Source organism: Dendrobates tinctorius, unplaced genomic scaffold, assembly GCF_039654945.1.
Source record: "Dendrobates tinctorius isolate UK_male_01 unplaced genomic scaffold, ASM3965494v1 ptg000468l, whole genome shotgun sequence".
Taxonomy (NCBI): domain Eukaryota; kingdom Metazoa; phylum Chordata; class Amphibia; order Anura; family Dendrobatidae; genus Dendrobates; species Dendrobates tinctorius.
In genome coordinates this window covers 1,381,938-1,404,350 of record NW_027362130.1, presented here as the reverse complement: position 1 = coordinate 1,404,350, position 22,413 = coordinate 1,381,938, and the positions used below count along the sequence as shown (strand labels likewise).

General features: G+C 43.5%; 1 protein-coding gene across 5 annotated transcripts in view; it reads right to left on the bottom strand.

Annotated features, from left to right (window-relative positions):
• GATAD2B (GATA zinc finger domain containing 2B) overlaps window positions 1-22,413 on the bottom strand; it is a 77,195-nt gene that overhangs the window by 14,153 nt on the left and 40,629 nt on the right. Inside the window, exon 1 of one of the 5 annotated variants that reach the window (XM_073564632.1) lies at window positions 4,270-4,376. The exons of the other annotated variants lie outside the window; for them this stretch is intronic. The gene's annotated coding sequence lies outside the window, so the exon portion shown is untranslated. Of the gene's footprint in view, window positions 1-4,269; window positions 4,377-22,413 lie in introns of those variants that run through there. 5 annotated transcript variants of the gene reach the window in all.

Genomic DNA, 22,413 nt, shown 5'->3' with positions numbered 1-22,413 from the left:
TCGTTTGGATCAGCATCATTTGCCACAGCATCTCTATGGTGAATATATTCCTTGGCTCTGAGCTTCTTTTGATTTAGTCGGATATACAGAAGACGTTCACTCTCAATTTTTGCACACATGTCAACGATGAATTGGTGGAAGAGATGTCTGCATTTGAGGATGTGATTTTCCTCACCAACTCTTGTCATGATCCTATAGGCATAGAAGTCCATGGCCGACACTTTTTTCCCTGAAGGGTTGCCTGTTGCAGGATTTGTCTGAGGTATTTCAAAGTGATAGCCATCCTCTCCCTGCCAAAAGATGATTGGATATTGCAGTGTATCATGGGACCTGTGAGTTTCTGCCACCCGTTGCAAACCATTGTTCCTTTTCTGAAGCACAATGTCACGGCTGTGAAACTCATTGCCCTCAATCAAAATAGCTACCTCATCAAATGTGGGGGCATTGAAACGCCGCTGATGCTCACCTTGTGGTGTTTTGTCAGCTCTGATTACAACTTTGTAATGGTCACTTGGCATGCATTCAAGTGCAGTCTTGAAAAGTTGAACATATGGATTGTTTACGTGAAGGAACTAATTCAAGTTAGTGACAATATCAAGGCAAGTGTTAGGAATTAAAGAGCATCTCTGCTGAGCTTCTGCTTCTACATTTCCCATGAAGTAGAGTTGAAGAAATTGAGGTTCTTTTCCTTGTAATGGAAGCAGTGAGCCAACTGAGTGGTAAATCTGTCCTTGAGCTTTGAACGTGGGCATAAATCCAGTCGAAAAAACTTCTCCTTTTGCACCAAATGATGTTATTTGGAAGCAGGAGCTGTACTTCCTGGTGATGTCCAAGAAATGGCTTGATATTGCAGTGGTGCCTGTCATCAGAGACTTCAGGGGATCTGGTGGTGAGAGGAGAGGAAGCAGCTTTACCTTGTCATTTGCACAGCATAAACCTGGCGGTTCATCTTTCCACTTCAGGGCATTGCAGTACATGCAGACCACATCCATTTTTCCTATGTTAACTACTAGATTATATTCTGATAATTGATGTCTGAGTGGTAGCAAAAGGCAGAGTATTTTAAATGTCCAACTTTTTCCTGTGTCCTTGTGAAAACAGTTGTGATTCTCATGTCTGTAAGTCTTGCCTCTCACTGCTAAGACAATTCAGTGGCCCTTGAGGAAGCAGCTCTTGTTCTCATGTCTGCAAGTCATGCTTCTCTCTGCTGAGATGTTTAAGTGGCCCTTGAAGCAGCTCTTGCCTCCCTTTCTTCCATTTCTGTACTCCTTCCTGTAAGTCTTGGCTCCCTTTCTTTTTTCTGTAAGTCTTGCTCATTGAGGCGTAATACAGCTTTTCTCTTAGAGAAAGCAGATTTCAACCTTGTGGGAGTGTAATACCATTTAGCTAGAAATTGTAAAAAAGGACTAATTTAGAGTCAGGGCTGTGGAGTTGGAGTCGGTGCTCATTTTGGTGGAGTCGGAATAAAATGGACCGACTCTGACTCCTAAAATATATAATAAATTGGGTACAGTAATTCAATGCAGAATGTGCTGAATATTTCTTCATAGGAATTTGGGAAAGTTCTGAAATGTCCTATAAATGGCTGTTCTCTTTCTAATCTAAGGCTACATTCACACACAGGGTTTTTCCTGCGTTTTTTGAGGATGCGTTTTTCAGCTACAAAAGCAGATCAGTTTTCACCTGAAAGGTTTCTGAGCTCATAGATAATGTTTTCAATAGCAAAAGCAGATTAGAAATCTGCTCTATCTATCCATATCTGTCTATCCATATCTTATCTGTACCAAAAAGAATGAAAGCCAGGTAGCACACAGACTAACATTCCTTTTTTTAAGCACCAGTCAGGTACACCTCATAGCTGCCCAAAAGGACGCCCATGACAGGCATTGCTCGTCTTCAGAAACACATCAACATCAATTGATAGTTGGAATAAATAGACTGCATTCATCACCACATCTTCTAAAGGTGCAGGCTTTATTTTCAAATGTAGTGGTGTGCAGTATGAGGTTCTGCAGCAGCTGAGGTGTGCAGTATGAGGTTCTGCGCCCCCCCCCCCCAGGTTTGATCCTGGCTTCGCCCATGGTGTGAATGTATCCTGAGGATCTAGGCTTTGTCTTAGCTGAGATAAGTCATAGTGTTATATATATACACACACATATATATATATATATATATATATATATATATATATATACACACACATACACACACACAGACCAAAAGTTTGGGCACACCTCATTCAAAGAGTTTTCCTTATTTTCATGACTATGAAAATTGTAGATTCACTCTGGAAGCATCAAAACTATGAATTAATACATGTGGAATTATATAATTAACAAAAAAGTGTGAAAACTGAAAATACTGTATGTCTTATATTCTAGGTTCTTCAAAGTAGTCACCTCTTGCTTTGATTACTTCTTTGCACACTCTTGGCATTCTCTTGCTGAGCTTCAAGAGGTAGTCACCAGAAATAGTTTTCACTTCACAGGTGTGCCGTCAGGTTTAATAAGAGGGATTTCTTGCCTTATAAATGGGGTTGGGACCATCAGTTGTGTTGTGCAGAAGTCTGGTGGATACACAGCTGATAGTCCTACTGAATAGACTGTTAGAATTTGTATTATGGCAATAAAAAAAGCAGCTCAGTAAAGAAAAACAAGTGGCCATCATTACTTTAAGAAATGAAGGTTAGTCACTCCAAAAATTTGGGAAAGCTTTGAAAGTGTCCCAAGTACAGTGGCAAAAACCATCAAGCGCTACAAAGAAACTGGCTCACATGAAGACCGCCCCAGGAAAGGAAGACCAAGAGTCACCTCTGCTGCAGAGGATAAGTTCATCCGAGTCACCAGCCTCAGAAATCACAAGTTAACAGCAGCTCAGATTAGAGACCAGGTCAAAGCCACACACAGTTCTAGCAGCAGACACATCTCTACAACAACTGTTAAGAGGAGACTTTGTGCAGCAGGCCTTCATGGTAAAATAGCTGCTAGGAATTACGAGTCCATCTCAGAAGAGGTTTCGGTCTTATAAGAGGCTGACTATGCTGTGACCTTGCACGGCTTGGTGTATAATGTTTGATGTCTGGTATGTCATCTTTGTCTTTTTGTTTTTTCAATAAAAATAGATTCAACATAAAATAGCTGCTAGGAAACCACTGCTAAGGACAGGCAACAAGCAGAAGAGACTTGTTTGGGCTAAAGAACACAAGGAATGGACATCAGACCAGTGGAAATCTGCTTTGGTCTGATGAGTCCAAATTTGAGATCTTTGGTTCCAACCACCGTGTCTTTGTGCGATGCAGAAAAGGTGAACGGATGGACTCTACCAGCCTGGTTCCCACGGTGAAGCATGGAGGAGGTGGTATGATGGTGTGGGGGTGCTTTGCTGGTGACACTGTTTGGGATTTATTCAAAATTGAAGGCATACTGAACCAGCATGGCTACCACAGCATCTTGCAGCGGCATGCTATTCCATCCGGTTTGCGTTTAGTTGGGCCATCATTTATTTTTCAACAGGACAATGACCCCCAAACACACCTCCAGGCTGTGTAAGGGCTATATGAGCAAGAAGGAGAGTGATTGGGTGCTACACCAGATGACCTGGCCTCCACAGTCACCAGACCTGAGCCCAATCGAGCTGGTTTGGGGTGAGATGGACCGCAGAGTGAAGGCAAAAGGGCCAACAAGTGCTAAGCATCTCTGGGAACTCCTTCAAGACTGTTAGAAGACCATTTCCGGTGACTACCTCTGGAAGCTCATCAATAGAATGCCAAGAGTGTGCAAAGCAGTAATCAAAGCAAAAGGTGGCTACTTTGCCTTCAGAGTGAATCTACAATTTTCATAGTCATGAAAATAAAGAAAACTCTTTGAATGAGGTGTGTCCAAACTTTTTGTCTGTACTGTATATATGTAATCGATATTACATAGTGTATGACATATTTACATTTTAATACAGTTTTTTGTGTTCTAAAGATGTATTCCAATCAATAGATATTATGTTCTATCTAAATATCTTGATTATTGTATCATAAAAATTATTAAATGTCTGATGTTCACATTGTACTACAATAAATTTTTCACTTAAATATAAGCAATATGTGTGGGAGTCGGAGTCGTGGAGTCGGTGTAAGGGAAATTGAGGAGTCGGAGTCACAGGTTTGGCTTACTGACTCCACAGCCCTGCTTAGAGTGGCATTAGTTGTAGCTGTGTAAATAAGTTTAAAGCTAACCAGGCATTGTCAGGATGGCGCTGTTACACCAAATAGAACGATACCTTGGTTGGAGAAATCCGTCTTGTGTTTCTTTTTTAATCTGTGTTTGAATTTTAGGTTAATGAGATGCTTCATGCCAGACAAAGAGAAGTTCCTGATTCTGGGCAGTCTGTGTCAGAGGGTAATAAATTGTGTTATTTCCAGCTTTACAGAAGGACGATAACACCATAGAAATGATAAGAATAATAGGCCTCAGTTACCACAACTGTCTACAAGGAAAACTTCTGCTCATAGCAACCAATCACAGCTCCGCTTTCATCTTTTAAACAGCTCTGGTGAAATGAAATATGTTTAGTGATTGGTTGCTAACATGTTGTGGTCAAGAAGATGTGCCTATGAAATATATTAGATATTTATTATTAGATTAGATATTATATTAGATATTTATTAAAGGGGGCCTTGCGTGTGGAGTGAGTGTGGCTATGTTAAGTGGGCAGGGCTATGTGGAGTGGGTGTGGCTTGATACATACACACACAGCTTTATATACATAGATGAACAGGGATCAGTGACCAGATATTATCATAACGGATCAGTCAGCGCTAGATATATACAGGGTGGGCCATTTATATGGATACACCTAAATAAAATGGGAATGGTTGGTGACCCAGATCGACGCGCTGAATTTGCAGAATGGGCAAAACAAAAATTGGAACAGGACCCTCAGTTTACACAGAACATTATGTTCAGTGATGAGGCAAACTTTTTTTTGGGTGGGCCATTTATATGGATACACCTAAATAAAATGGGAAAGGTGACAAGCTTTCTTGCGTAGGGTGTCTTGCATTGAAATCTGCTGCAATGACCCGGGTACTGCATTCACCAGACATCAACACAATTTCTATCCGCTCCTCACGTTTTAACCTCTGCGACATGTCAATGGCTATAAACAAAGAGAAACTTAAAAATAAAGTTGGATCCAAAATAGCCGACTTCAAAATGGCCACCATGGTCACCACTTATCTTGAAAAGTTTTCCCCCTCCCATATACTAATGTGCCACAAACAGGAAGATGATATCACCAACCATTCCCATTTTATTTAGGTGTATCCATATACATGGCCCACCCTGTGTAATGTACAGGGATCAGGTACCGGATATTATGCGATACCCGCTAGCGCTGATGATTCATCAGCACTAGCGGTGACGGAGCCAGACGCCGCAGCCCGCGCCCGAGGCTCCGTCACAGAATGACGGCACATCGCGAACGCGTGCCGCTTTACGGCATGCGTCGCAATGCGCCACATAATGGGGTCAATGGCTGCATTAACAGACCGCGTTATACCGCGGTGTAACGCAGTCCGTCTAACGGATTGCCTAAACGCAATGTGACCCTGGCCTAAGAGAGGCATGGGGTCAGTACCAAAGTGCAGAATGGATTTGCCCTCACTTCCATACCGGGGATCCCTTTAAGAGGGGCCTTGGGTCAGAGCGCTGGATGAATTTGCCCTGACTTGCATACCAATGGTCCCTTTACTAGAACCCTGGGGTCAGAATCAGAGCGCTGAGGGATTTGCTCTAACTTCCGTACAGGAGATCCCTTTAAGAGAGCCTGGGGTCAGTAACAGAGCATTTGAAGGCAACTGCCCTGACTTCCATCCAGGGGATCCCTTTAAGAGAGGCATGGGGTCAGAACCAAAGCACTGGATGGATTTGCCCTGCCTTCCGTACCGGAGATCCCTTTAAGGAAGGCATGGGGTCAGTACCAAAACACTGAGTGGATTTGCCCTAACTTGCAAACAAATGATCCCTTTAAGAGACCCTGGGGTCAGAACCACAGAGCTGAGTGGAACTGTCCTAACTTCTATACCGGGGATCCCTTTAAGAGGTCTGGGGTCAGAACCAAAGCGCTGGATGGATTTGCCCTGACTTCCATACTGGAGACCCCTTTAAGAGGGAAGATGTGCCTATGGGATGGAGGATGTGTGACATGTATATGGGCACGGGAGGGGGGATTCATTTCTGTCATGTGCTATGTGCTCCTTTCTGGGGGGCAGACAATGGCTGGGAGCTTATGTTCCCAGGGATGCTACATTTCTCCCACCATGTCAGTGTCTGCTGAGGAGTTGTCAAGTGGGAAAACTTGCTCATAGCAACTAATCACAGCTCAGCTTCTTTTGAACAGCTCTGGTGAAATGAAAGATGCTTCGTGATTGGTTGGTGATACACACACATACAGTTTTATATATAGAGATGTACAGGGATCAGGGACCGGATATTATCAGGACTGATCAGTCAGCGCTGGTTATTATATATAATGTACAGATCAGTGACCGGATATTATCAGAATGGATCAGTCAGCGCTGGTTATTACATATAATGTACAGATCAGTGACCGGATATTATGACGGATCAGTTAGCGCTGGTTATTACATATAATGTACAGATCAGTGACCGGATATTATCAGGACGGATCAGTCAGCGCTGGTTATTATATATAATGTACAGGTATCAGTGACCGGATATTATCAGGACGGATCAGTCAGCGCTGGGAATTATATATAATGTACAGATCAGTGATCTGATATTATCAGGACGGATCAGTCAGCGCTGGGTATTATATATAATGTACAGATCAGTGACCGGATATTATCAGGACGGATCAGTCAGCGCTGGTGGTTATATATAATGTACAGGGATCAGTGACCGGATATTATCAGGACGGATCAGTCAGCGCTGGTTATTACATATAATGTACAGATCAGTGACCAGATATTATCAGGACGGATCAGTCAGGGCTGGGTATTATATATAATGTTCAGATCAGTGATCTGATATTATCAGGACGGATCAGTCAGGGCTGGGTATTATATATAATGTACAGATCAGTGACCGGATATTATCAAGACGGATCAGTCAGCGCTGGTTATTATATATAATGTACAGGGATCAGTGACCGGATATTATCAGGACGGATCAGTCAGCGCTGGGTATTATATATAATGTCCAGATCAGTGATCTGATATTATCAGGACGGATCAGTCAGCCCTGGTTATTACATATAATGTACAGATCAGTGAACAGATATTATCAGGACGGATCAGTCAGCGCTGGTTATTATATATAATGTACAGATCAGTGACCGCATATTATCAGAATGGATCAGTCAGCGCTGGTTATTACATATAATGTACAGATCAGTGACCGGATATTATGACGGATCAGTTAGCGCTGGTTATTACATATAATATACAGATCAGTGACCGGATATTATCAGGACGGATCAGTCAGCGCTGGTTATTATATATAATGTACAGGTATCAGTGACCGGATATTATCAGGACGGATCAGTCAGCGCTGGGAATTATATATAATGTACAGATCAGTGACCGGATATTATCAGGACGGATCAGTCAGCGCTGGTTATTATATATAATGTACAGATCAGTGACCGGATATTATCAGGACGGACCGGGCAGCGCTGGGTATTATATATAATGTACAGATCAGTGATCTGATATTATCAGGACGGATCAGTCAGCGCTGGGTATTATATATAATGTACAGATCAGTGACCGGATATTATCAGGACGGATCAGTCAGCGCTGGTGGTTATATATAATGTACAGGGATCAGTGACCGGATATTATCAGGACGGATCAGTCAGCGCTGGTTATTACATATAATGTACAGATCAGTGACCAGATATTATCAGGACGGATCAGTCAGGGCTGGGTATTATATATAATGTTCAGATCAGTGATCTGATATTATCAGGACGGATCAGACAGCGCTGGGTATTATATATAATGTACAGATCAGTGACCGGATATTATCAAGACGGATCAGTCAGCGCTGGTTATTATATATAATGTACAGGGATCAGTGACCGGATATTATCAGGACGGACCAGTCAGCGCTGGGTATTATATATAATGTCCAGATCAGTGATCTGATATTATCAGGACGGATCAGTCAGCCCTGGTTATTACATATAATGTACAGATCAGTGAACAGATATTATCAGGAAGGATCAGTCAGCGCTGGGTATTATATATAATGTCCAGATGAGTGATCTGATATCAGGACGGATCAGTCAGCGCTGGTTATTATATATAATGTACAGATCAGTGACCGGATATTATCAGGACGGATCAGTCAGCGCTGGTTATTATATATAATGTACAGATCAGTGACCGGATATTATCAGGACGGATCAGTCAGCGCTGGTTATTATATATAATGTACAGATCAGTGACCGGATATTATCAGGACGGATCAGTCAGCGCTGGTTATTATATATAATGTACAGATCAGTGACCGGATATTATCAGGATGGATCAGTCAGGGCTGGGTATTATATATAATGTACAGATCAGTGACCGGATATAATCAGGACGGATCAGTCAGCACTGGCTATTATTTATAATGTACAGGGATCAGTGACCGAATATTAATCAGGGCGAATCAGTCAGCACAAGTTATTATACAACACTGAAGAGCCCCGCGTTGCCCGGGCATAGTAACTCATTGTGGTTAGTTATAACAAATTATAATGATTATGTGGTGATTGCACATAAAAACATTTGATCCCGAGAGAAATTTCACTAATTGCAATAAAAAATAAACTTTTTGCTTCAACAAAACGGTGCTGGAACATGCGCAATAGCATCTATTGGCAAGCAATGCTCTCAATCTGCACATACGCAGCCCACTGTGTTCCGAGGACGGTGTGGGAACGCGCAGAAAACGAAATTGTCGCTGTTGAACATAGCAATGCACAGCGTTGACGGGCTGGTTAATGGTATAGCATAACGCGATCGCGTTATGCTCTACTCGCTAGCGCAGATGATTCATTTGATGCACCCGACAATTAGAGCGTTAACGGGCCGCGGTGTAACGCAGTTCATCTAACGGACTGCCATTACGCAATGTGACCCCGGCCTAAGGGGCCTTATTCCTCCTGCACCTCATGCTTTTTTTTTTTTTTTTTTACACAGCCTCCTCCTGCATCTCACGGTCCTCCTTTATACACAGCATTTTTCTGCAGCACAGCTTTTCTCCTTTATAGTCACCTTCTCCGGCAGCACTTAAAACTCCTCTTCCATATATAATTGGAAACACTTGATTCCGAGAGAAATTGCACAAATTGCAATAAAGCGTATCGCATACACAACCTACTTCTGCTGCAGCACCACACAGCAACTTCCTGATATGAGCACGGCGGTGTAATCCATGAGGCTCCTCCCATTCCCTTGACATGCCTCGCAGGAGCAACTCCACTCTAAACACGATGGAGCTAGATGTGGCCTGTGCCTGCCTCGCACTGATACTCTAAAGGCGGCGGCCCTGATTGTAGCTCAAAGCGGCTGGGACGTCACAATCGGTGAGTTTTGCAGGGTGGCTTTCGAGATGAATGTGTCTCCACCCATGTGTGCTAACAACGTGGGCCGTGTAGACTTGGCTTGATACATACACACATACATACACTCAGCTTTATATACATACATATATTAGTGTGAGGCAGTGACCCCTGTTACATCTACGGGGCGCGCTGTATGTGCTACTCAGGATACTCACAGAGGCGTAACTGTGATGGTGAGACAGTGACCGGCTTTATTGTAAATGGCCGGTATGTGTCGCAGAGGAGGTCCTCTGCGCTGTAAGCCAGAAATGTTGTTGTTCTGAGACTTGTAGTTCCACAAGTGTTTGTTTAGTTTATAAGGAGGGCTAAAGGCCCCGTCTCACTAAGCAATCTCGGTAGCGAGATCGCTGCTGAGTCACAACTTTTGTGACGTAACAGCGATCTCACCAGCGAGATCGCTGTGTGTGACAGCGATCAGCGAGCGGCCCCCCTGCCGGTATCGCTGATCGCTGCAAGAAATCTCTGGACATTTCTTTGGTCGCTGGTCTCCCGCTGGCCAGCACACATCGCTGTGTGTGACAGCGGGAGACCAGCGATCAGGTGTAAAAAATAATAAAAAAAATAAAAAATATAGTTATTCTCACCTTCCGATGTCCCGTTCAGCCATCCTGCCTCTCTCCACGCTCCGGTCCCAGTGATCCTTTGCACGAATGACCGCGAGACTTTGTTATCCCGCGAGACCGTGACATCTCGCGGTCATTCATGCAAAGGATCACTGGGACCGGAGCGTGGAGAGAGGCCGGATGGCTGCGCGGGACATCGGAAGGTGAGAATAACTATATTTTTTATTTTGATTCTATTTTTTACAGGATGGCCAGAAATGCCGGGTGCTCGGCATCGCTGTGCAGACCGCTGGTGAGGCTGTCTGTGTGACAGCTCACCAGCGATCACATAGCGACTTACTAGCGATCCTGACACCTTGATATCGGTGTCGGGATCGCTGGTAAGTCGCTTAGTGAGACGGGGCCTTTACAGGGTTAGTCAGAGAGCTGGGTGGGACTAACCACACACACCTCCCACCTATGGGGGTGGTTTCAGCTACATAATGTGACCATGGTTTGGGTCACATGGTCAGTGTGTAAAGTCCTGGATGACCTGTGTGTTGGAAGGTCCTGGGAGTAGGATCGGATTCCTGAAAAGCACATGGTGAGGTTATGGACCTTAAGGCCTGTGTGTTGGAAGGTCCTAAGAGTGGACTTCCTGAAGAATACATGGAGAGCCTGTATGTGCAGAGTCTGTCAAAGCACTGCGTTGGGAAAGCTACCGGTCTGGACTGTCGAGAGTGCCCTGGTCACAAGGATGGTGATCCCAGGGAGGCAGCTTCCCCAGGAGAGAGGCCTGACAGGAGTCAGCATGTGGAGCAGGAGTTCTAGGAATGTAACTCCAGAAAGGGGGTTACAATAATGGCAGAGAAGTATCTGCCTTTGGAACAGACTGTCTGTGTTCATTATGTTCCGTTGATATATGTAATTAACTGTTCGGCATGTGGTCACCCACGGTAACGGGACGAAGTGAGAAGTACAGCGTGTTTAGTGACTGCGAGGTAAAGCCGTACTTTATGAAATACTATGGACTATGTGAGGTCTGTGAAGTGTATCATGGCCTACAGAGGCCTGAATAAACCGGCTAGACTGTTTGTGTGAGAAAAGCGGTCCTGTGTGCTTCAATCTCGTTGCCAAGCGAGTGTCCCCCAACACATGCAGTAAGCGCTGCCTTACAATAGATAGGGGTTTAGAGGACATTATACAAAGATTTATAATGAATTGTGGGGAAGGGAGGATGCTGTATAGAGACTTAAAATTGAGGGTTGAGGATACAAAGTCTCTGTCATGGGGGTCCTTCTCCGATATCACAGAATCAACAGAGCAAGAGAAGAGTGAACAATTCCAAGACCTTTATTTAGGCAAAAATAACAAAGGTCCATATACAATCCACCACACAAAATATATTAGTCCAGAACCCGAATGCAGTTCAGTAACAGAATGCAAGTCCAACAATCCAGCAGAGGATAACATAGTCCATATATTCTTCTTTCTCTCTGAGATGCTATGTTTCACATCATAGTTCCACACAGGATCTGAACTGTGTCTCATCTCCCTGACATTTTAAAAGTCCCCCTCCCCTCCTCATTCACAGGTCAGGGGGGTAGGTCACAGAGGCTCATTGTTTCAACAAGCTAAGTCAATATGTAATTAGCATATGAGCAGACAGGATTATTCACTGACCCTGTGGAAAGATAACAGTACAGTACTGTGGGGGCTGATATCAGATGTCAACAACAGTCATTCATTGATTAGCAAATAACATATCCTATAAAAGAACACTATGAAAATCAGTAAAATATTAATACAAACAAAATGATACCCACATACCATATCACACCATCACAACCTCTCCCCTTCTTAATAAGTGAGCACGCTATGAGGTCTACACAAACCTCTGGCCTGCGCACTTTAGTTCACTTTGCTCCACTGTTTATAGTTCCTTGTACGGTGGCAGGGGTTGCAATAATCATGAGCACTTGTCCTTCTATAAATTCCTGGGACCTGGCTTTATGGTCATACCAGATTTTTTGACTGGACTTGGGCCATTCGCTGATGTTCATTAGCCAAGGTAGCTAGCTGGGCGAGACAGTTTCTGAACTCTAGAACATAGGGAATGATGGGCGTTCAGATGTCTGCGATATCTCCCTCCATTTGTTCATTCAGAAGAGTGAGAGGCCCATGGATCTTCTGGTCAAACAGATTGCTACCTGGTCCGAATGTCGTGGTGCTTGAAGGGAATGTAGTCACGTGACTGCTCCCACAAAATTACACTGCAAGTCCCCAATGTCATTTCCAAGGTGAATATCTGCAGGAAGTCGTCCCATAACTACAATCCAACACAGTTTTTCTCTAAAACAATAATCCAAACGCACCAAAGCTTGCTATATATATTTGTGGACACCCCCCAGCCAGGACAATGGGAATTCCCGGGCCCTGGAGAACTGCCTCGGGTCAAACCACACAGGGGTCTAAGACAGTCAGGAATGCCTCCGTGTCTCTAAATCCCGACACTTTGTATCCATCAATTAAGACTTCCTGAAGGTGGCGTTGCCGTTGCCCGGGTCGGTGGTCCTCTCGGGTGGGGGTGGTGGTAACTCTTCCTCAGGAGGGATGGAGTGCACAAGATGCTCTGGGACGAGGTGGGGGTGCGTGGAGATCCCTCCGAATCCTTGAAGGACAGTTGGATTGCAAATGCCCAGATTGGCCACACCCATAACATCTCCTCTCGGTGATACCCCCAAGTCGTGGTCGGAACTGTGGGGGCCCAGGATTGTGAGGCGTGATCGTCATCAGCCTGTGGCTGGGTGGAAGGGCAGATATAGTCTGAGGGTATCACACATTCAACAGAGCCAGAGAATAGTGAACAATCCCAAGACCTATATTTAGGCAAAAATATGAAAGGTCCATATACAATCCAACACACAAAGGATAAGATAGTCCAGAACCCGAATGCAGTTCAGTAACAGGATAAAAGCCCTGGGAAAATGAGAATCCAACAATCCAGTAGAGGATAACCTAGTCCATGTATTCTTCTTTCTCTGAGGTGCTGTGTTTCACATCATAGTTCCACACAAGATCTGAACTGTGTCTCACCTCCCTGAGATTTTACAAGTCCCCAACCTCATTCACAGATCAGCAGGTCAGGAGGGTAGGTCACAGGGGCTCATTGTTTCAACAAGCTAGGTCAATATGTTAATTAGCAACAACAGCCATTCATCAATTAGCAAATAACTCATCCTACAACACCATGAAAATCAGTAAAATATTAATACAAACAAAATGATAACCACATCCCATCATCACAGTCTCTAATAACATCCTCACTCATTCCCCTATTATACAGTTGAAACCAGAAGTTTACATACACTATATAAAAATACACATATGCATATTTTTCTCAATATCTGACATGAAATCAGAATAAACCTTTCCCGTGTTAGGTCAGTTATGATTTCCATAATTATTAATATTTGCCAAATGCCAAAATAATGAGAGAGATAATGTTTTAAGGCATTTTTTATTGCTGCAAAGTCAAAATTTACATACACTAAGATTACTATGCCTTTAAACAATTCTGGACTGCCCATATGATGATGTCATGTGTTTGGAAGCTTCTAATAGTTTTTTTTTTTTTTACAACATCTGAGTTAATTAGAGACACACCTGTGGATGTATTTTAATGCACACCTGAAACACACTGCTTCTTTGTGTAGCATCATGGGAAAGTCACATGGGCATAGTGATCAAAAAATAAAAAAAAAAGTTATGGCTCTGGGAAGAAGGGGAGTAAAAAACAAAATGCAAAAACTGAAATACCCCTGGTCTTTAAGTGGCTAATGGGTGCAGAAAATCTGCAACATCAAAGTCTCACCAAAAGCTCATCGTGGGAACGTACCCTAAGGCCGGAGTCACACTACAGCGAGATACGGCTGAGTCTCGCAGGTTAAAACCAAGCTCTGGCACCGGCACTCCTAAGCGGAGCGTGCAGCTCCATGTATTGCTGTGCGGCTGCACGCTCCGCTCCGGAGTGCCGGCGCCAGAGCTTGGTTTTAACCTGCGAGACTCGGCCGTATCTCGCTGTGTGTGATCCCAGCCTTATAAGAGAACATTCTGATAATTTCGTAAGATTATGTTCCCACAATGAGTTTATGATGTTGCAGACTCTCTGTGCCATTTCTGCACCTATTAGGTAAAATAAGTTACTTACATTTTTTTTTAGAAATATGCAGCATAAAAAAACTCAACAAAAACTAATTGTGGGAACATAGCCTTACCTTTTGTATTAATCTCTAATTTTAAGGCCACATGCACATGTTCAGTATTTGGTCAGTATTTGACATCAGTATTTGAAAACCGAAATCAGGAGTGGAACAAGCAGAGGAAAGTATAAAAGAAACACGTCACCACTTCTGGATTATCCACAAACTCCTGGTTTTGGCTTACAAATACTGAGGTAAAATACTGACCAAACACTGAGGTAAAATATTAAAACACAGATAAAATACTGAGCAAATACTGAGTTAAAATACTAAAACACAGGAGGTAAAATACTGACCAAAGACTAAGGTAAAATACTGACCAAAGACTAAGGTAAAATACTGACCAAAGACTAAGGTAAAATACTGACCAAAGACTAAGGTAAAATACTGACCAAAGACTGAGGTAAAATACTGACCAAAGACTGAGGTAAAATACTGACCAAAGACTGAGGTAAAATACTGACCAAAGACTGAGGTAAAATACTGACCAAAGACTAAGGTAAAATACTGACCAAAGACTAAGGTAAAATACTGACCAAAGACTGAGGTAAAATACTGACCAAAGACTGAGGTAAAATACTGACCAAAGACTGAGGTAAAATACTGACCAAAGACTGAGGTAAAATACTGACCAAAGACTGAGGTAAAATACTGACCAAAGACTGAGGTAAAATACTGACCAAAGACTGAGGTAAAATACTGACCAAAGACTGAGGTAAAATACTGACCAAAGACTGAGGTAAAATACTGACCAAAGACTGAGGTAAAATACTGACCAAAGACTGAGGTAAAATACTGACCAAAGACTGAGGTAAAATACTGACCAAAGACTGAGGTAAAATACTGACCAAAGACTGAGGTAAAATACTGACCAAAGACTAGGGTAAAATACTGACCAAAGACTGAGGTAAAATACTGACCAAAGACTAAGGTAAAATACTGAGCAAATACTCTAACTCTTCTGCCAGTTTTAGTCAGGGGGACATACCCATCCTGCTGCCCAGGTAGGGAGGCCATCAGTGCTGGGCTGCTTGCACTTACACACACAGACTACATCTGCCTGCTACAATCCCCTCTTGCAGTGAGGAATCCAGGCCATGTTTTCCTTGTGCTCTGGGTGACTAAACGCTACAGCACTATTTTTCCCAGGAAGGCTTGTGTAAAGGTACTGTCACACTAAGCGATATCACTAGCAATATCGCTATAACTTGTGACGTTATAGCGATATTCCTAGCGACATCGCTGTGTCTGATACTTACCTACGACCGGCTCCCCCACTGGTTATTGCTGATCACGCGAGAACGTCCTGGTCTGTTTCTTCCTGCGGCGCTTCCTGCTGTGACGACGAGCGACGCGTAGAGCCGGGCGGGAGGACGCAAGATCGCCTAGTGTGACAGTTAAGTAGCGACCCCCGTCCACAGCGATGTCGCTGGTGAGATCTGCCTGTACGGCAGCTCACTAGCGACCACTTAGCGATGTACCAGCGATCCTGACCGCGTCATATCGCTGGTCGGGATCGCTGGTACATCGCTAAGTGTGACAGTACCTTAAAGCTAGTAATAGGGGCAGTGTCGCTCTTCTTGTCAAAGAGAGGTTGGAGTGGGCAGAGCTGGCACTACACCTGCAGCACCAGTCAGTCGACAGCTCCGCTCTGCAGCACCATGACCCAGGTAACTGGCTCCTGCTTGTAACATAGCCCCCCCTCCAGGCATCGTCCTCCCCTCAACCAATGTCTGGTGCTTGACTGCAGATCACGGGCTGCAGGTATCCATCCACACACAGCATCAATCCCAGGAAGGCTGCAAGGAGCATTCCGTATGTGGAGTGAATGTGGCTATGCAGAGTGGGTGTGGCTTGATACATACATACACACACATACATACACTCAGCGTTATATATATAGATGTACTAGGATCAGTGACCAGAAATTATCAAGGCGGATCAGTCAGCGCTGGTTATCTAATATATAAAGCTCAATGTGTGTGTGTATGTTTGTATGTATGTATGTGTGTCCGGGATTGGCATCTGCACCATCACAGCTACAGCCACAAAATTTGGCACAGTCACACGTCTGGACCCCAAGAGCATCATAAGCTATGTTGTGAGGCGAAATATTAACCCCGCGCGTTCCAAATCACAAAACAATTTGGCCTATTATTCTTATTATTTCTATGGTGTTATCGTCCTTCTGTAAAGCTGGAAATAACACAATTTATTACCGTGCCAACGCAGACCACCCTCTGACACAGACTGCAGGGGGAGCCCAGTATCACACAGGATAGGATTAGATACACGGCTCAGCAGACAGTATCACACAGGAGAAGATTAGATACATGGCTCAGCAGTCAGTATCACACAGGATAGGACTAGATACACGGCTCAGCAGACACCATCACACAGGAGAGGATTAGATACATGGCTCAGCAGTCGGTATCACACAGGATAGGACTAGATACACAGCTCAGCAGTCAGTATCACACAGGAGAGGATTAGACACACGGCTCAGCAGTCAGTATCACACAGGATAGGGTTAGATACACGGCTCAGCACACAGTATTACACAATAGTATTAGATACACGGCTCAAAAGACAGTATCACACAGGATAGGATTAGATACACGGCTCAGCAGTCAGTATCACACAGGATAGGACTAGATACACAGCTCAGCAGTCAGTATCACACAGGATAGGATTAGATACACGGCTCAGCAGTCAGTATCACACAGGATAGGATTAGATAAACAGCTCTGCAGTCAGTATCACACAGGAGAGGATTAGACACACGGCTCAGCACACAGTATAACACAGAATAGTATTAGATACAAGGCTCAAAAGACAGTATCACACAGGATAGGATTAGATACATGGCTCAGCAGACAGTATCACACAGGAAAGGCTTAGATACACGGCTCAGCAGTCAGTATCACACAGGATAGGACTAGATAAACAGCTCAGCAGTCAGTATCACACAGGAGAGGATTAGACACGGCTCAGCAGTCAGTATCACACAGGATAGGATTAGATACACGGCTCAGCACACAGTATTACACAGAATAGTATTAGATACACGGCTCAAAAGACAGTATCACACAGGATAGGATTAGATACACGGCTCAGCAGACAGTATCACACAGGAAAGGCTTAGATACACAGCTCAGCACACAGTATCACACAGAATAGTATTAGATACACGGCTCAGCAGAGAGCATCACACAGAATAGGATTAGATACACGGCTCAGCAGTCAGTATCACACAGAATAGGATTAGATACACGGCTCAGCAGTCAGTATCACACAGGATATAATTAGATACACAGCTCAGCACACAGTATCACACAGGATAGGATTAGATACACAGCTCAGCACACAGAATCAAACAGAATAGTATTAGATACACGGCTCAGCAAAGAGCATCACACAGAATAGGATTAGATACACGGCTCAGCAGTCAGTATCACACAGAATAGGATTAGATACACGGCTCAAAAGACAGTATCACACAGGATAGGATTAGATACACGGCTCAGCAGACAGTATCACACAGGAAAGGCTTAGATACACAGCTCAGCAGGTCAGTATCACACAGGATAGGATTAGATACACAGCTCAGCAGTCAGTATCACACAGGATAGGATTAGATACACAGCTCAACACACAGTATCACACAGAATAGTATTAGATACACGGCTCAGCAGAGAGCATCACACAGAATAGGATTAGATACACGGCTCAGCAGAGAGCATCACATAGAATAGGATTAGATACACGGCTCAGCAGTATCACACAGAATAGGATTAGATACACGGTTTTTATGTGCAATATATTCATAATTTGTTATAACTAACCACAGTTAGTTACTATGCCCAGGCAACGCCGGACTCTTCAGTTACTACTATATACAGGGTGAGATGACATACAGGTATATACTATATACAGGGGAGAGAATATACAGGTATATACTATGTACAAGGGAGATGACATATAGCTATATACTACATACAGAAAGAGATGACATACAGGTATATACAGGTGGAGATGACATACAAGTATATACTAAATAGAGGGGATATGACATACAGGTATATAATATATACAGGAGGAGATGACATACAGGTATATACTATATACAGGAGGTGATGACATACAGGTATATACCATAAAAAGGAGGAGATGACACAGGCATACACTATAAAACAGGAGGAAATGACAGACAGCGGCAACATTATAATTTGTTATAACTAACCACAGTTCGTTACTATGCCCGGGCAACGCCGGGCTCTTCAGCTAGTTCTATACAACATAAAATAATCAGTGACCGAATATATTATCAGGACAGATCAGTCAGCGCTGGTTATTACATATAATGTACAGGGATCAGTGACCGGATATTATCAGGACGGATCAGTCAGCGCTGGTTATTACATATAATGTACAGGGATCAGTGACCGGATATTATCAGGACGGATCAGTCAGCGCTGGTTATTATATATAATGTAAAGATCAGAGACCGGATATTATCAGGACGGATCAGTCAGCGCTGGTTATTATATATATAATGTACAGATCAGTGACCGGATATTATCAGAACGGATCAGTCAGCGCTGGTTATTATATATAATGTACAGATAAGTGACCGGATATTATCAGGAGGGATCAGTCACAGCTGGTTATTATATATGATGTACAGATCAGTGACAGGATATTATCAGGACGGATCAGTCTGCGCTGGTTATTATATATAATGTACAAGGATCAGTGACCAGATATTATCAGGACGGATCAGTCAGCGCTGGTTATTATATATAATGTACAGATCAGAGACCGGATATTATCAGGACGGATCAGTCAGCGCCAGTTATTATATATAATGTACAGGGCTCAGTGACCGGATATTATCAGGACGGATCGGTCAGCGCTGGTTATCTACTATATAAAGCTCAAGTGCGTGTATGTACAGTGCCTACAAGTAGTATTCAACCCCCTGCAGATTTAGCAGGTTTACACATTCGGAATTAACTTGGCATTGTGACATTTGGACTGTAGATCAGCCTGGAAGTGTGAAATGCACTGCAGCAAAAAAGAATGTTATTTCTTTGTTTAATTTTTTTTTAAATTGTGAAAAGTTTATTCAGAGGGTCATTTATTATTCAACCCCTCAAACCACCAGAATTCTGTTTGGTTCCCCTAAAGTATTAAGAAGTATTTCAGGCACAAAGAACAATGAGCTTCACATGTTTGGATTAATTATCTTTTTCCAGCCTTTTCTGACTATTTAAGACCCTCCCCAAACTTGTGAACAGCACTCATACATGGTCAACATGGGAAAGACAAAGGAGCATTCCAAGGCCATCAGAGACAAGATCGTGGAGGGTCACAAGGCTGGCAAGGGGTACAAAACCCTTTCCAAGGAGTTGGGCCTACCTGTCTCCACTGTTGGGAGCATCATCCGGAAGTGGAAGGCTTATGGAACTACTGTTAGCCTTCCACGGCCTGGACAGCCTTTGAAAGTTTCCTCCCGTGCCGAGGCCAGGCTTGTCCGAAGAGTCAAGGCTAACCCAAGGACAACAAGGAAGGAGCTCCGGGAAGATCTCATGGCAGTGGGGACATTGGTTTCAGTCAATACCATAAGTAACGTACTCCACCGCAATGGTCTTCGTTCCAGACGAGCCCGTAAGGTACCTTTACTTTCAAAGCTTCATGTCAAGGCTCGTCTACAGTTTGCTCTTGATCACTTGGAGGACTCTGAGACAGACTGGTTCAAGGTTCTCTGGTCTGATGAGACCAAGATCGAGATCTTTGGTGCCAACCACACACGTGACGTTTGGAGACTGGATGGCACTGCATACGACCCCAAGAATACCATCCCTACAGTCAAGCATGGTGGTGGCAGCATCATGCTGTGGGGCTGTTTCTCAGCCAAGGGGCCTGGCCATCTGGTCCGCATCCATGGGAAGATGGATAGCACGGCCTACCTGGAGATTTTGGCCAAGAACCTCCGCTCCTCTATCAAGGATCTTAAGATGGGTCGTCATTTCATCTTCCAACAAGACAACGACCCAAAGCACACAGCCAAGAAAACCAAGGCCTGGTTCAAGAGGCAAAAAATCAAGGTGTTGGAGTGGCCTAGTCAGTCTCCTGACCTTAACCCAATTGAAAACTTGTGGAAGGAGCTCAAGATTAAAGTCCACATGAGACACCCAAAGAACCTAGATAACTTGGAGAAGATCTGCATGGAGGAGTGGGCCAAGATAACTCCAGAGACCTGTGCCGGCCTGATCAGGTCTTATAAAAGACGATTATTAGCTGTAATTGCAAACAAGGGTTATTCCACAAAATATTAAACCTAGGGGTTGAATAATAATTGACCCACACTTGTATGTTTAAAATTTATTAAAATTTAACTGAGCAACATAACTTTTTGGTTTGTAAGATTTATGCATCTGTTAATAAATCCTGCTCTTGTGTGAAGTTTGAAGGCTCTAACTTATTTGCATCTTATCAAACCTGCTAAATCTGCAGGGGGTTGAATACTACTTGTAGGCACTGTATGTATGTATGTATGCATGCATGCATGTCCGGGATTGGCATCCGCACCGTCGCAGCTACAGCCAAAAAATTTGGCACAGTCACACGTCTGGACCCCGAGAGTGCCCTAAGCTATGTTGTGAGGCGAAATTTTAACCCCGCACATTCCAATTCACCAAACAAATTTGCCACTATCAAAATAATGGGGAAAAAGTGTGTGTGTATCAAGCCCCGCCCTTCATTATGATGTCACAATTGTTGCCATGGCGACGCTGATTCATTATAGGTTGCAATGGTGACAGTTATGTCATAACGGCTGCCATGGTGATGATGATGTCATAATGGGTATATGGGCACTGGACTATGGGATGGAGGATATGTATGATGGGTATATGGGCACGGGACTATGGGATGGAGGATAATTATAATTTGCTATAACTAACCACAGTTAGTTACTATGCCCGGGCAGCGCCGGCCTTTTCAGCTAGTTATATATAATGTACAGGGATCAGGGACCAGATATTATCAGGACGGACCAGTCAGCGCTGGTTATTATATATAATGTACAGATCAGTGACCGGATATTATCAGGAGGGATCAGTCAGCACTGGTTATTATATAATATACAGATCAGTGACCAGATATTATCAGGACGGATCAGTCAGTGCTGGTTATTATATATAATGTACAGATCAGTGACCGGATATTATCAGGACGGATCAGTCAGCGCTGGTTATTATATATAATGTACAGGGATCAGTGACCGGATATTATCAGGACGGATCAGTCAGCGCTGGTTATTATATATAATGTACAGATCAGTGACCGGATATTATCAGGACGGATCAGTCAGCGCTGGTTATTATATATAATGTACAAGGATCAGTGACCGGATATTATCAGGACGGATCAGTCAGCGCTGGTTATTATATATAATGTACAGGGATCAGTGACTGGATATTATCAGGAGGGATCAGTCAGCGCTGGTTATTATATATAATGTACAGGGATCAGTGACCGGATATTATCAGGACGGATCAGTCACTGCTGGTTATTATATATAATGTACAGGGATCAGTGACTGGATATTATCAGGAGGGATCAGTCAGCGCTGGTTATTATATATAAGGTACAGGGATCAGTGACCGGATATTATCAGGACGGATCAGTCAGCGCTGGTTATTATATATAATATACAGGGATCAGTGACCGGATATTATCAGGACGGATCAGTCAGCACTGGTTATTATCTATAATGTACAGATCAGTGACCGGATATTATCAGGACGGATCAGTCAGTGCTGGTTATTATATATAATGTACAGATCAGAGACCGGATATTATCAGGACGGATCAGTCAGCACTGGATATTATATAATATACAGATCAGTGACCGGATATTATCAGGACGGATCAGTCAGCACCTTTTATTATATATAATGTACAGATCAGAG